A 15,184-nucleotide genomic window follows, 5' to 3' on the forward strand; every position below is an offset into this window, starting at 1 on the left:
AGATGTATAAAATTGTAAACAATTGGTTTAAGGAGGGGGTATGGTTTGAAATATTTAAATTTTTTTTATTATTTCAAATAAAAGTGCATACTTTCAAGAATACTCTCTGAAAATTTCAAAATAATCGGAGTAAAATTACCAGAGATACAGGGTGTTGAATATCCCTACCTTCGACTCGCGTAGCCGAGGCTTCGCGCCAGCACGCTTGAGCGTAGTGAGAAACGTTAAACAACTGTTCGCCTTCTCTTTTGTAGATTACTCCGCAATTCAAAAAACATATTCCGATGTTCATCACTTTACGATTTGGCAGACAAATAAGAAGATAAAGATGCAGTTGACAAAACTTTAAACGCATTCTTCTCAAAACTCCTTTTTCAAATGCGGTGGACATTGTAACTGATAAACTACTTGACCGATCTACCTGAAATTTTGCATAGATTTTCTTTAGACATTTCGTGAGGTAACAACGTCGAGATATTTTTTGTTTTTTGCTTATTTTTTGTTCAACAATATTAAATCTGTTGGTTTTCACAAAAATTTTATCAAAAATTTCGTATTTTTGACTTCCGAGTGATACCAAAAATTCAAAAATAACTAAAAATAAAAAAACTCGACGTTGTTACCTCGCCAAACTCATAAGCTAATTAAATCTTTTTGAATTTTTTATTTCGTATGATCCAGTGATGAGTTCTGATGTCCACCGCAAAATCAATTTTTTTTTGAGCCGCCTGCCAAAATTTGTCGCCATTGGCGTATTTTTCAATATTTTGGATTGAATTTTTTCTTAAATATTCTTTGAATTATACTTAATATGATTATTTAATTTAAAAATAAAATAATTCTACCATAGCTTCGAAAAAAATTCACAAAAAAGTGCTTGATATGTTGATTTCAAACCATACCCCCCCTTAAACATACTCGTTTTTAACGAAAAAAAAACATTGTTCAATTTTAGACTGAAAACTTTTTAGAAGAAAAGACTAAGTAAAGAACTATTAGTCCAAGTAATGAAGCTTAAAATAGGACAAAACCTCGCAAATTTTACAGAATGGATCGATTTGCTTTAAAATTTGAGAATAAGTCGTGGATACTCCAAAGATCAAAATTTATATCATGCCAAAAGGCGCTTTTACCATGGGGGTGGTTGCCACCCCATCTAGGGGGTGGAAATTTTTATTATATTTTGACTGCAAGAGTTGGTAAAAACATTCATTATAAGCAAATAACGTTCTATACATTTTTTTGATAAAATTAATAGTTTTCGATTTATTCGTTATCGAAAGTGTTAGTTTTATATCGAAAAAATCAATGTTTTTAATCAGTTTTCTGCTAATAAATCAAAAAGTTTTCGTTTAATCAAAACAACTTTACTTAACAAAAATGTACCTTTTGAAAAAATAAACAAAACATTTTTTTTCATTTTCTTTAAGAGCAATAGTAATCGAGCTATACTTTATTATATGTTGGCTCTTCTTCGTCAAATGCTAAATATTGTAGTTTCTAAGTCAACGGACGGGAAAACTATGCATTTTTCGAGGATAACTTGTCGAACCTAATTTAAAGTATTTAAAAATATGTATTTCCAGAAATAAAAAAATTCTCTAGCTAAAAAAATTAAGTGACTTATAATGAAAATAATGTCAGTCCCTATTTTTCAGCAAAAAAGTGATCGTAAACAACACCCTAATCACCACCCTAATTAAAATTTGTTATTGACCTGATTTGGTTTTCTTGATTTATATATTATTAACAGGTTCTAGAAGTTTGATCGGCTTAGAATGATTAGATTTAAAAAAAATGGAGTTAAAAGCGAATAACGAGTTTTGTAATTCGTTAAAAAATGCCCTTTTCTTCAGAATAGAAAGATTAGCATCAGAGATACGAAAAAATATTTAAATATGAAATTGTAGCGTATTTAATTCCCAAGAATTTGAGCTATTGACAATTAAAACTTTTAATATCATGCAAAAATCATCTTTACCAACCCTTTCAATGCCACCTCATTTTGTAACTGAGAATTTTAAAAGGATTTAATATTACTAACCTTATAGATCTTGTAAAAACCTACAAAATTATTTTTTAACGAACTTTCTAAGATAAAAAATAAAAAAGTTACGGTTAAAAAATCAATACAGTTTTTTGAAAAAAAAGGAGAAATCAAATTGGAAACATAATAATGTAAGTTGGCGGTGTTTTTAGTCATTGCACTTATTTATTCTTCTTTATTTATGTACTATTAATAGATTCTAGAAGTTTGACTGGCTTAGTATGATTAGTTTTAAAAAAACTGAAGTTCAAAGCGAATAACGAATGTTTTCAATTTGGTAAAAAATGTCATTTTTTCATAATAGAAAGATTAGCATCAGATATACGAAAAAATGTTTAAATATGAAATTGTAGGTAATTTAATTCCCAAGAACTTGGTTTGATAAAATTTGTTCTACGGCAAAAATTGAGTGAATCGTAAATGAGTATACCCTCGAAAATCATTGATTTTTTATCAAAAAAATGTATAGAACATTTTTTCCTTAAAATGAATGTTGTTATTAACTTTTGCGGTCAAAATATAATAAAAAATTTCCACCCCCAAGATGGGGTGGCAACCAGCCCCATGGTAAAAGCGCCTGTCGGCATCATATAGACTTTGATCCATGGACTATCCACTACTTATTCTCAAATTTTCAAGCAAATTGATCCATTCTGTAAATATAGCGAGGTGAAAAGCTTTGGTACCTGGACTATATCATAAAAACATGTTCTAGGCAAAAGAAACTACGATACAAATAGAGCCTTTATTGAGTACAAAAAATATCATCTTCTAAAGCCGCTCTAAGGATTCCAAAATATCATTAACACGTTCCGAAATAACGCCTTGTACCTCTATCCCAACTCCTGTAGTAACCTATATTACAGAATGTAGACGGAAAACACTCAGTTTTCCTCGAGTACGCGTATTTCTCTGACGATTCGCGCTGTGGTCCACTCAAAGCGGATCTACACGTGCTTTTGTTGGGTTCTGTATACTTAATATTTTGACAAGTTGAGTTTTAAGGTGTAACTGGAAATATCAACATCAAAGAACTGTCTGCCCTTCCGCAGGTTATATTATTCTCCTTTAATGCTTTTTTCTTTTTCGTGAGGCTTGCATGAATAAATATTTCAGAAAAACTCTGTATAATTTTTTTAACAAATTTTATAATTATTTGACATGTTAAGGTTGAAAGTGTTACTGGAAATATCAACATCAACCAACTGTCCATCAACCTGCCCTTCCGCAAGTTATATTATTCTGTTTTAACTTTTTTTTTCTTTTTTGTGAGGTTGCATGGATAAACATTTCAGAAAACTTTGTTTATTAATTTTTTTAACAAGTTACAGCACTGGTTTGTAAACTATATGTGACTACATATACAGGCGGGTGTAACAAAAATACAGGTTATAAATTAAAGTGCATATTCTAGGACCAAAAATAGTTCGAATGAACCTAACTTATCTTAGAAGAAATATGCACATAAAAAAATTACAGCCCTTTGAAGTTACAAAATGAAAATCGATTTTCTTGAATATATCGAAAACTATTACAGAATTTTTATTGAAAATTGACATGTGGCATTCTTATGGCAGGAACATCCCTAAGAAAAATTATAGTAAAATATTTTTTGGTTTTGGGTTTTGTTCTCTTAAACCCCCCAAACTTTTGTGTACGTGCCAATTAAGTTATTATTGTGGTAACATAAGTTAAATTCAATACTTTCAAAACTTTTTGCCTCTTAGTATTTTTTCGATAAGGCAGTTTTTATCGAGATGCGGCTTCTTTTTTAATATGTTTACATAAAAAATTTATAGTGGTTTTGTGCCTTTAAACCCCCCAAATGTTTGTGTACGTTCCAGTTAAAATATTACTGCGGTACCATTGGTTAAACACAGTGTTTTTAAAATTTTTTGGCTCTTTATATTTTTTCGATAAGGCACCTTTTATCGAGATGCGGCTCCTTTTTTAATATGGTTTTAAATATACTTAAAAATGTAAATCATAAATAAATTTTCATATTATTACCCAGTCTCCATAATCGTACTTAACCATATACAAATATGTGGTGGATTTGACAAATATTCAAAATATCAAAAGAGGCAAAACAGTTTTTAAAACATTGTGTTTAACTAATGGTACTACAATAATAATTAAATTGGAACGTACACAAAAGTTTGGGGGGGGGGTTAAAGGAACAAAACCCCCATAAAATTTTTAAGGGGTGTCCAAATTTCACTATAATTTTTTCTTATTCTAATTTCAATAAGATACTACTGCCATAAGATTGCCACATATCCATTTTCAATAAAAAATCTCTAATAGTTTTCGATATATTGGAAAAAATCGATTTTCATTTTGTAACTTCAAATGGCTGTAACTTTTTTTATGTGCACATTAATTTGTACTAAGGTAAGTTAGGTTTAATCGAACTATTTTTGGTCCCAAAATATGTGATTAAATTTATGACCTGTATTTTTGTTACACCCTGTATATTTATGCGTTAATAATAAATATAAATATTGTCCTGAAACTATTTTCTTGTGGCATCTTACTCGTAATCCAATTTACTATTTGTAGTGGGAATAAACCTAGATTTTACTTTGAAATAATTTTATTTGACGATTCAATTTAGACATCGGAAATGGTTCTCAAAATACAAAACTTTAATAGATTTAAAAAATACTGGTTTTGTTACGTGGTAAAAAAATTCTTCTAATAATTTAATTTTATCTGACTCGTTCATATTGACAATAATTCAGGAATTCAGACATATACATTTTAAATTAGATGAATTTAAATGGATATTGTCAATATTTTTAAATTGCGTTCCTGGGACGACTTTATTGGAAGATAGTTCATTCAATTACATGAAATCAGCTTTAACCTAAGAATCCCATAAGATCACATAGTAAATCATGAGGGAAAATCCAGGAAAAAACTTCATCATACTACAATGGTCTTACATTTAGTTTACCTACTCCCAGTATTAACACCTAACTCCGATTATATAGGTATGTTATTTTAAAACATAAATGTTGTAAATATCGTCGATATCTTGATTGACTTACTAATAAGGATATTTTCTTTTTATTGATTTCCTTGTTTAAATGGGTAACCAGATCCAATTATTGCGTTCTGCCGAAGAATTTGCGACGCAGTTGAATTCATTTCATAACATAATTAGAGTAGCGTCTTCGTTTTTATCTTTTTACCATCTGTTTCTTTCAGGACTAGTATACTGTATACTTAAATCTTTACATTGAACTTTGTGTTCGTTTTCCCATGCGTGTTTACATGTTTGAGATCTATCAAATTCTCTATTTTTTATGTAAGATTGATGTTCACTTATTCTAACATTTAATGGTCTTGATGTTTCATCTACTTAAATACAAATGTTTGCATTCTTAAGGTATTTTATAAATATATACAATTCTTTGTCCTTTATTGTTCATTGTTAAGTTTGGTTTTAGATAAAATATGTCTGTTTATTGATTGATGTTTACTGATGTTTATTGATGTTTATTAATGTTTATTGATGTACTGATGTTTATTGATCTATTAGTTGTTGAAAGGTTGAATTTATATCCTATTGTGTTGTTTTTCCAATAAAGTCGTTCCAGGAACGCAACTCAAAAATATGGACAATAACATTTTAAAGACATCTTGTTAAAATTTATAACATAATTATGTCTGAATTTTCAATATGAATACGTTAGATAAAATTAGATTATTAGAAGATTTTTTTACCAAGCGACAAAACATTTGTTTAATTTAATAATGTCCGACTGGTATGTTATTTGACAAATAATGACATTATTTCGAAGTCTGTTAAGTACGATATAACGCCCTTGGGCATTAAATTTAAATAACGACTTATTAGATACTGCCAAGTTGACAAATATCAGCCTATGTAAAACTATGGTTACCACAATTACGTTACTATTGTTACTGGTAAATGTACTTATTTGAAAACTATTTAATTCAAAATTCATTCAAATTTTTCGCATATAAAGAATAATTTAGTCGGACATTACACGTTGAAGGCACCACGGGTATTATAATAATAACGCTTTCGGTCCAGGGTTGCAAAAAAACATGTTTTTTTAATTTTAAACAAAACAAACGTTTTTTTTTTTGTTTTAAACGGTTTTTTTTTTGTTTTAAACATGTTTTTTTTTTGTTTTTAAATTGTATGTTTTAAACAAATAAAACTTGTTTAAAACACATGTTTTTGTATTAAACGTTTTTTTTTGCTTTAAAAATGTTTTTGTTTTTAAATTTTATATTTTAAACAAATAAAACTTAGAAGAAAACATTGTTTATTCATGTTTTCCTAAACATAATATTAATTGAAAGTGTTTGATCTATTATTACTATTCTACTAAATAATAGATAAGAAAACCAATTGCAAAATTAGGAGCTATTGCCTGGGGAACCTCAGACCATTTACTATTTATAAATCCGCATTACAAGTTGGCTATTGCAATAACGTCTATTGTCAGTTATTTTGTGCTGTTTCTGGTGGTGCTTAGTGTTTTTTTTTTAACTTGCAAATGATTTGGTGACCCCAGTTCATTTTTTGGCAAATTTGCTTGATCATCGCTTTATTGAAAATAAACTTATCATCCATCCATTATAAATTATCATCCAGAAGCATTTTAGATTATTATTATTACCAGGCAATGTGTGTACCCTTTACTCCATATGTTTTCTAAACACCTATATTGAGAATGTAAAACCATTGGCATGGTGGCGTTCTAAGAAAAATATAAATAGGTATACTACAGCATTGAAACTTGCTCAACAGCTTCACACAGCTGTTGCATCGTCAGCCAACATAGAAAGACTCTTCTCATCATAAGGTTTACCATTCCAAACTACGTAATCGGCTAGACAATGTCAAAGCTGCTAAGTTGGTTTCAATTTTTAAATAGCTTAATTCCATCAGTGATGACGTGACTAATTTAAATTACAAGATTACTATGAGTCTGAAACAGTTTTGACAAATTGATTAACTCTTCTTTGCAAAATATTTTCAGTTTTCCAATTTTTTTTGTGTTCAGATTATTAATAAATAAATAATATATATGTTAAAAAGTTTATATAATGTATTTGAGAATTTTTTTGATATTATATTAATAAAGAAAATGAAAAAAAGCACTTGTTTAATTTAAGTGTTTTAAACAAAAACTGTTTTAAACATAAGCAAACGTTTAAAACATGTTTAAAACAGTTGATTAAAACAAAATGTTTAAAACAAAACAACCATGTTTCGGTCAACGTATATCCCTCGGGCCTAAGGCCCTCGGTTTATACACCATTGACCTCAAACGTTATTATCCTTATAATACTCTTGATACCTTAATAACTATAATGTTTTGCATTTTGAGAACAATAATTTCGGAAGTGGAAATCGAAATGTCAAATAAACTTATTTTAAAGTAAAATTGTTGGGTATTCCTACTAAAAATAGTAAATTACAAGAAATATAAACATTATAAAGCATCACCTTTATCATTCCTATTTCCTATCTTCGAAATTATGCCTTCTTATAATGCGTAGTTTCGAATAATGCGTATTCTACGAATATAATGACATAGTGGACAGTCATAGGTTGGTCATAGGTATCCTTTTCCATTCTTTGTTACAATTCTTCGCGTTTCTGTTAGTCTTACTATTATTATTATAATTTTAAATTTAGACTTATCTTTTCTTTTTCATGCTTGTCATTCCTCTTGTCTCTCTCTCTATGTCATTTCAATATTTTTTTCGTTCGACTTTTTTGGCTTTTTGCTAAAGAACATTTTTTTCATGTTTGTCTGCGATTGTATCTATAAGGTGAATTTTAGGGAACATAACTTACTAAATTAGAAAAAAAGACAGTTTTTAAAGAAAAAACTGTTATGGTTATAATTTTTTTATTGTTAACAAGGTTTTGAAGTACACGAAAAAAACTTGTTGTCCAGTTTTCAAAAATGTGATTTCGAGAAAAACGAGTTTAAAGTATTTTTCCACCTACCTCTACCGAAAGTATACTTTTCCGGACCTGATTGTAGGGTGCAAAGTTGTACTTTTCCTCCCTAGTGAGGAAAAGTAAAAGTGACGTCATGGTATTTCATTCATGAAATATGACTTATTGACGCCCTGTACAATATCTATTTTCTATTACGTAATTATCTATACGTTTTAACGTTTATTTATAAAACACCCTGTATTTTGCAGAATGGTAAAAAACAGTAAATTGTTATTTTGATTTAACAATGTTTACATTAATAATTTGACTTATATTTGACAGTTGACAGTTATATTGTACCTACTTGTTAGTTTTAGTTTTAATAGATTTTGATGGTAGTTACGTAAATAAATTAAGTAAAAATGAAAAATGACTTGTTATTAATTTGAGGAAGGTGGAAAAACCATATGTATAACATGGGGGTAAAGTGCCTTTTCCCCCCTTGACTGATTACTGCCCTCCGCTACGCGTCGGGCAGTAAACTTCATTCTCGGGAGGGAAAGTAGCACTTTCCTCCCTTGTTATACAAATAGCTATTTACTGTAATTTTTATCAACTTAAATGGTCATATTCATTTTTTTCCTCTAATGAGCGATTTCTGGTGCACATTGACTGATATCACTGTCCAGTAAAATAAATAGTTTGTCAAAGCTATTTTTTTATAGTTTTTCTTTTGATATCTCCCTGCTTTTTCTATATTCTGGGGTGATTAATACGAGCTTCGTCGATTTTTTCCGACCAACTCGTTGTTATTTATCTGATGTTTATTCCCATAAAGTGCATGAAATGCATCACTAAATTTTAATGTTTTTGCAAAGAACTGGGTAATTCAGATTTTTTTTTCTGCGGTCAACTGATTACCTTTGAGTTTTCTTTTAATATTATGCTTCTTTCGAGGCGTTCCCTTACTTCGACTGCCTTTTAATGACCGCCAGCTCTAGGCATATATAAAGCTCGTGATTTCTTTAAAAGTTTTAGAAAGCAAATGTCGAGTTGCAGGTGCACAGGCGAGGCGTCGCACACAGTGTTATATACAAACGAGGGTAGATAGGTACCGTTATAAATACACCTATAACTTCGTTTCTATTTCGAATTTCTTAATAACGTTTTAGAACAGTATTTCTATGATTCTACGGAATGTTTGTATGCAAAAAACAAGAATCGATTTTTTTTAAATTCAGATAATAAAAGTCTCTTAATTGTTTGATATATCTTACTACGTTTTCCCTAATAGTTTTTCTTATAATTTCCTATTTATATTAGTTAAGTCTTATTCACTTTTTGTTAGTCATTTTTTGTTATTTTTACTGCTATTTCACAAATTTTGATTGTGATTATAAAATACATGGTTTATTTTTATTTTCCTTCATTTTTCTTTCTTCGTATATTATTATTAAAATATTTAGATTTTGTAAATATTTCTTGATTAATAATTTAATTTTTTGGGCTGTCAACTATTCGTTTATACCTTTTTTTTCATACAATGAATCAAATAATTAATTTTTAATTTATCGTTTTTCGCCGTCGCGCTCGTTAAATACTTTTTATTCCTTCATAAATCAATTGTAAGAAAATCTCCTCATAACAAAAGTTCTATTTTAATCTCTACAGTTAATGTTTAGTACATTCCTGAGCTTTATATTTCATTTCATTATTATTCCATATTTAATTTTTCTCAAGATAATTCCATGAATATTGATAAATTGTATAATTCCATGATAAAATGTAGTACCTACTCTGGGCTAATTATCAAAATACAAGGAAAAGATATTTACCACCAATTTTATTGCTGGAATCGAATCTTATGATTCTATGTAATAATAATATAGGTATGCAAAGTGTGCAGATAGTGTGCTACTTTTTTTATAAACAAAATGGCGCCAGGAAAGTCGTGTTTTTTCAATTATTGCTGTATAACTCCAAAGATTTTAACTTTACACCAAAAACACCCAAATAAAAATTCACCGTAATTAAATTCTGCACCGAAAAATGCTTTTCCCGATTTACTTGGACGAAAATTTTCCTCGGAAACTGCGGGTTTTTCCAAAAAAATCTTGAATTTTCAACTAAAATTTTAGGTAAGTAATTATTTATCAATAATTAAATAACTTGGTGACAAAAAGCCCTTTTGGTATAGATTATATTTCCAGAAGCTGATGGAAATTGAATGAACAGTTTAGCAACAATTAAATTGTTAATTACCAATTTACGGTCGCTATAATAACCACAATAATTATGACACATAAGAATAACTATGATTTTTGTATAAAAAGGCACTATACCTATCCAATTTACTTTACAGAATTGAAATTGGACTATTTAAGCAGCCTCAGGAATATTTTAAAATTATAAACAATTTTTTGGCTTATAAACAAATAGAATATCTCGGCAACTATTAATTACATTAAATTATGAAAACGGTATTGGAAAGAACACGGCAGGATGCTTCTTTAAAAAAAAACGTTAAATTGTGATGAGTGGTTTCTGAGATACAATTGATCAAAGTTGACCGGCATGTACGGCAAAGATATCAACAATATGATGGTAATTTTCAAACCATCACCTTTTTATTTCGGTTCTCTTTCCCCACACAAATTTTCATATCTTTTAAAGACTCATAACATATTTATAATAATAAAAACTCTCGGAATTACGAGTGAAAAGTACCAAAAATACCAAAATTTCAATCAAAAATTAGGTTGGAGAAATGGAATCTAAAAGTTCAAATTGGTATATGTTAAACAAATGCATTTTCTCGGCTTCCCATGGAGCAATTTTCTTCGTTCTTTTTTTGTTTCCAAGTAACTCGAGTAGAGCCACCTAACTAATGCATTATTAATGCCAACGGTGCTTTTGTTTTGTTATAATAAATTAATTTATTTATTATAACAAAAATTTTTAATTAGTTTAAACAAAGATTGTTTAAATAATTATACAACTTTCAAACAAGAAGATTGGAATTTTAAATATTCAAAGGTACGTTGTGGTAAGTAAATCTAAAAAAAAAGTCTACAATTGGAAAATATAAATATGTAGTTTTATTATCTTATAAACACATTAATTTATTATAACAAAACAAAAGCAACTCTGACATTTAGTAATGCGTTAGTCAGGTGGCTCTACTCGAGTTACTTGGGAACAAAAAAAGAATGAAGAAAATTGCTCCATGGGAAGCCGAGAAAATGCATTTTTTTAACGTATACCAATTCGTTAATGATTCGGTAATGAACTTGAGAATAAGCAGGTCATGTTTGCTGAATTGGGGATCCTATTAAAAATAGGTATTAAAAGATATTAGTATCTTAAAAAAATGAAATAGTTTTGTGTATCTTGTATAAAATGTGATTTCTTTTTGGATATACAACAAATTTGCCAAACATCTAGTACAATAATACATCCACTTCAGAATTTTAACAATTATTCAATATTTGTTTTTACTAGTTTCACTATTTTTAATGTTACACATTTGTTTTTATAATTCATATACATGTATAGGTACACTGTTATAGTCTTATTTACTTCATTATACTTTTATAGTCTTATAATTAAGTACCTAATTTCACTACTTTTTTATTTTTCAATTATTTGGCATAATTTGGACCCAAATTTTCATTGGGTTAGTTTATTATCATAAAGGGTGTAACAGAAAGGTAGGTCATAAATTAAATCACATATTCCGGGACCAAAAATAGATCGATTTAACCTAATTTACCTTAGTACAAATGTGCACTTAAACAAGTTACAGCTCTTTGAAATTACCAAATTAAAATTGATTTTTTCCAATATATCACAAATCACAAACTAAAGTGCAATGTATATGTGACGTTATAACTTATTGGGTATTGAATATTAATTCAAAAACCTAAAACCGGTTTTTGGAATAACCGGTTTCTTTTGGCCGGCTATAACCGACTGGTTAAACCGTAAGTAAAAAAACGGTTTAACCGAAAACCGGTGTTTTGTCAACAACAGCCATCCCTATAGAAAAAATTATTAGTCGTATTTTGAGGAAGCTAGGACAAATAATCCCCGGACAAATAATCCCGGACAAAAAATCCCCACAAATTATCCCTGGACAAAAAATCCCCGGACAAAAAATCCCCCGACAAATAATCCCTGGACAAAAAATCCCCACAAAAAATCCCGGACAAATAATCCCCATAAATTATTTTGGACAAATTATTTTGGACAAAATATCCCCACAAAAAATCCAGGACAAAAAATCCCCAAGAAATATTTGCTGTCGATTAGTTCTCTAATGCCTGGTTGCACCAACAGATCTTAAGCTCCAGCTCAGCTAAGCTCTACTTATAGATAGGGCCTCCTTGAGTATCACTTACGTTGCACCATAATTTTAGATTCTTACCTTATTATCAATTATATCTATTATTATATTATGGCATTCTTATTGTAATATATTATAATTATATAATATTAATTCTTATGATATTCTCGACTTAAGCTTAAGATCTGTTGGTGCAACCGGGCATAAAAGTTTTTCTGAAATTATAACAAATTTCGAATTCCAAGTCCATGCTGAAAACTTTAAATTATATATGACAAAAGTGTGAGTTTTTTCACAAATATTTTGAAAATATGGGAAGTGAGCTAAGGTCCCGTTTCCATGACAGGCTCTTAACGCGCATTTTGATAACGCGCGATTACAACTACATACATACGTTTTACTTGAGACCCTTCACATGCCAACTCGCATCTTAATGACCTAAAGCGCGCGTTAGCTTGTGAACGGTCTTCAGTAAAAAGTATGTAGTTGTAATCGACCGTTATCAAAACGCACGTTAAGCGCCTGTCATGAAAACGGGGCCTTGGCTCATTCCTCATATCTTCCATGATTTTTAAAAAAAACTCACATTTTTTGTCTTGTAAAATTTGAAGTGTTCAGCATGGAATTGGAATTCGGAATTTGTTAAAATTTCGAGAAATCTTTTAGAGAACTATTCGGCAGCAAATATTTCTTGGGGATTTTTTTGTCCGGGATTTTTTGTGGGGATATTTTGTCCAAAAAAATTTGTGAAGATTATTTGTCCGGGATTTTTTGTGGGAATTTTTTATCTGGGGATTATTTGTCCGGAGATTTTTTGTCCAGGGATAATTTGGGGGAATTTTTTGTGCGGGATTATTTGTCGTGACCCCATTTTGAGCATGTTCCGGTCTGAAAATGGCAAACCTGATCCTGTCATTAGAAAAATTTATCAAAAACGATTATTTATTAACAATCACTTGAGTTTGTGTGCTAAACATTGTGTGGATACATGTGTGCATACATTCACCCTTCACCCATTTCGTCTATTCTTCTGCTAACATCTGATTTTTATTATCTTTTTCAAGCATTGAAATTTGCATTGGATTTAAATGACCCATAGCGAAATGGTTAAACTCGTGTCGAGCCCATATAAGAATTGCCCCTCTTAACTATCAAATTGCCCCACTGTGGGGCGTGGGCCCCACTTTGGGAAACACTGCACTAGACTATAAATTAAAATCACACTTTTCTATGTTTAACTTTGAATCCTAGATCAAGCTGGTATACATAGATAAATACAAGACCTATTTTCCACGCCTTCTTGCATAAACACTCTATTCTAAATTACATTTTACAAAACATCAAATTTTCGACGTTTAAACTCAGCCACGATTTGCAAGCGACCTTTTTATTGTGTCGCAGATCCTTTTAAAACCCTTTTCATGGAGGGGGAGGGTCATACTTACAGCAACGGCTAAAGCATGTTCGTGACGTTTGACGAAGCATTTGATTATCATCACGCTGCTTTAGACGCTTAAAAGTACGTGAAAACGTTATTCACTAGCGAATTATGGAAAGAAAACTTTAATTAAATCATGATAAAAGTTGACTTTTATGTAAAAAGATAAAACATACATAATTACTGTACTGAATTTTCTGTTAAGAGGTTATGACCAACTTTGTTGGTTATACACTCACCGGCACAAGTTTGACAATTTATAACTTTATTATTTGTACTCCGATTTTCAAGATTCTTGCATCATTTTGTAGGTACATGTATTGATATCGTTTGTTATTATTTCCGTAACAAAAAATGTTTAGTTAGATGGCATTATACGGGGGTGAATGGCGAATGGAAGCATTGTATTTTCTTCTAACTTTAAAAAATTCTGCGGAAAAATTGGAGAATGATTTTGTCACAAATACTCCTTTTGTAGTATCTCAGAGGTATCCCTAATATTTTATTTTTTGAATTATCCGAATATCTCTTTTTTTGTAAGATCTGTAAATAAAAACACTACTTTGAAGGTTTATTTAATTATAAATATCAAATGCATTAAAATTAACAACACAAAGCAAAATTACCAACAAAACAAAACAATTCAATAACGGGTATGTCCACCTCTTGCAGCAACGACTGCTCGCAATATGTTTGGCATCGAATAAAGAGGTGTTATCCTTGCCTGGGGAATAACCCGATATTCCTCTACCAGTGCCATAACTCTACCAAATTTTCTGGAGTCCTAGGAAATAGGATTAAGATCTGGGTTGCATGCTGGCCATTCTACTTTTCTCAATCCAACCTATATTTAAGATATTTATGTTTCTGAGTCAATCAGTATTTTTATTTAGAACAAATTGTACAGCTCTTACAAGAAAAGAGATATTCGGGTAATTCAAAAACAAAAATCTTAGGGATACCTCCAGGATAATACAAAAGGAGTATGAAAAAAACAGCCCTCCAATTTTTCCACAGAATTTTTTAAAGTTAGGAGAAAATACAACGCTTCCATTCACCCCCGTATAATGCCATCTAAGCAAACAATTTTTGTTACCGGAATAATAACAAACGACATCAATACATGTACCTACAAACTGATGCAAAAATCTTGAAAATCGGAGTACAAATAATAAAGTTATAAATTTTCAAACTTAATCAAAAATTTTGGTTGGCGGAATTTTGTGTCGGTGAGTGTATAATTCCCGAGTCGAAATAAAAACGTCAAATATTAGTTAAAAATGTAATTGTAAATGTAAAATAGTCAATTGTAACTCATAGCCCAGCAAATGGACTGGAAATACCGTGTAACGCGATATTGTAAAATTTTCAGGGTCAACTCCGAATTGCATGAAAATATAGATTTAGGTTCTACTT

At 29.9% G+C, this 15,184-nt stretch overlaps 1 protein-coding gene across 1 annotated transcript in view; it reads left to right on the forward strand.

The window, feature by feature from the left end:
- Positions 1-2,954: 2,954 nt before the first annotated feature.
- LOC114324307 (ras-related and estrogen-regulated growth inhibitor) overlaps positions 2,955-15,184 on the forward strand; it is a 365,537-nt gene continuing 353,307 nt past the window's right edge. Inside the window, exon 1 of the mRNA XM_050651462.1 lies at positions 2,955-3,099. The gene's annotated coding sequence lies outside the window, so the exon portion shown is untranslated. The remainder of the gene's footprint in view (positions 3,100-15,184) is intronic.

Source organism: Diabrotica virgifera, chromosome 1 (genome assembly GCF_917563875.1).
Source record: "Diabrotica virgifera virgifera chromosome 1, PGI_DIABVI_V3a".
Classification (NCBI taxonomy): Eukaryota; Metazoa; Arthropoda; class Insecta; order Coleoptera; family Chrysomelidae; genus Diabrotica; species Diabrotica virgifera.